The sequence below is a fragment of the Triticum dicoccoides genome, unplaced genomic scaffold (assembly GCF_002162155.2).
Source record: "Triticum dicoccoides isolate Atlit2015 ecotype Zavitan unplaced genomic scaffold, WEW_v2.0 scaffold51547, whole genome shotgun sequence".
NCBI classification, from domain to species: domain Eukaryota; kingdom Viridiplantae; phylum Streptophyta; class Magnoliopsida; order Poales; family Poaceae; genus Triticum; species Triticum dicoccoides.
The window spans coordinates 1-1,594 of record NW_021278485.1 but is presented as its reverse complement, the minus strand read 5'-3'; the positions used below and the strand labels follow the sequence as shown (position 1 = coordinate 1,594).

The 1,594-nt window shown below is 48.6% G+C and overlaps 3 non-coding genes across 3 annotated transcripts; all 3 read left to right on the top strand.

The window, feature by feature from the left end:
- Positions 1-105: 105 nt before the first annotated feature.
- Positions 106-224, top strand: LOC119346816. Its single transcript, XR_005167954.1, has one exon. It is a non-coding gene; the product is annotated as a 5S ribosomal RNA (ribosomal RNA).
- Positions 225-591: 367 nt separating this feature from the next.
- LOC119346815 lies at positions 592-710 on the top strand. The gene has a single exon (XR_005167953.1). It is a non-coding gene; the product is annotated as a 5S ribosomal RNA (ribosomal RNA).
- A 393-nt stretch (positions 711-1,103) lies between these two features.
- Positions 1,104-1,222, top strand: LOC119346817. The gene has a single exon (XR_005167955.1). It is a non-coding gene; the product is annotated as a 5S ribosomal RNA (ribosomal RNA).
- Positions 1,223-1,594: the final 372 nt, after the last annotated feature.

Below are 1,594 nucleotides of genomic sequence, written 5' to 3'. Positions count from 1 at the left end.
TATCCATTGTTAGGGAACGGTTGTAATGGTAGTGAGAATGTAGAATCGTCTTTGGAGCGGACCTGGGAGTGGCAAGCATAAGGGACGAAGACGGGGAAACATGTCGGATGCGATCATACCAGCACTAAAGCACCGGATCCCATCAGAACTCCGAAGTTAAGCGTGCTTGGGCGAGAGTAGTACTAGGATGGGTGACCTCCTGCGAAGTCCTCGTGTTGCATTCCTTTTATAATTATTTTTTGCGCCTTGTGACAAACATATCGCACGTGCGCGATATATATTAATCCCGTTATATTATTTTTGACGTTTGCGATATGTTTAAGCTCGATGCTCATTGCTCGCGCGTCTTGGGGCGGCTTTGTGGCGCGAAGAGCGCTTTCTGAAAGGGGTGGAAAAAACTCGTGTTGCTGCGGTATGGAGGGAGGGGTGGAAACCGTGGAAAACTCGTCTCCGTAATTGAGCGGGAGAGTAAGTAGTATAGGACATTATCCATTGTTAGGGAACGGTTGTAATGGTAGTGAGAATGTAGAATCGTCTTTGGAGCGGACCTGGGAGTGGCAAGCATAAGGGACGAAGACGGGGAAACATGTCGGATGCGATCATACCAGCGCTAAAGCACCGGATCCCATCAGAACTCCGAAGTTAAGCGTGCTTGGGCGAGAGTAGTACTAGGATGGGTGACCTCCTGGGAAGTCCTCGTGTTGCATTCCTTTTATAATTATTTTTTGCGCCTTGTGACAAACATATCGCACGTGCGCGATATATATTAATCCCGTTATATTATTTTTGACGTTTGCGATATGTTTAAGCTCGATGCTCATTGCTCGCGCGTCTTGGGGCGGCCCATTGCTCGCGCGTCTTGGGGCAGCTTTGTGGCGCGAAGAGCGCTTTCTGAAAGGGGTGGAAAAAACTCGTGTTGCTGCGGTATGGAGGGAGGGGTGGAAACCGTGGAAAACTCGTCTCCGTGATTGAGCGGGAGAGTAAGTAGTATAGGACATTATCCATTGTTAGGGAACAGTTGTAATGGTAGTGAGAATGTAGAATCGTCTTTGGAGCGGACCTGGGAGTGGCAAGCATAAGGGACGAAGACGGGGAAACATGTCGGATGCGATCATACCAGCACTAAAGCATCGGATCCCATCAGAATTCCGAAGTTAAGCGTGCTTGGGCGAGAGTAGTACTAGGATGGGTGACCTCTTGGGAAGTCCTCGTGTTGCATTCCTTTTATAATTATTTTTTGCGCCTTGTGACAAACATATCGCACGTGCGCGATATATATTAATCCCGTTATATTATTTTTGACGTTTGCGATATGTTTAAGCTCGATGCTCATTGCTCGCGCGTCTTGGGGCGGCTTTGTGGCGCGAAGAGCGCTTTCTGAAAGGGGTGGAAAAAACTCGTGTTGCTGCGGTATGGAGGGAGGGGTGGAAACCGTGGAAAACTCGTCTCCGTGATTGAGCGGGAGAGTAAGTAGTATAGGACATTATCCATTGTTTGGGAATGGTTGTAATGGTAGTGAGAATGTAGAATCGTCTTTGGAGCGGACCTGGGAGTGGCAAGCATAAGGGACGAAGACGGGGAAACATGTCGGATG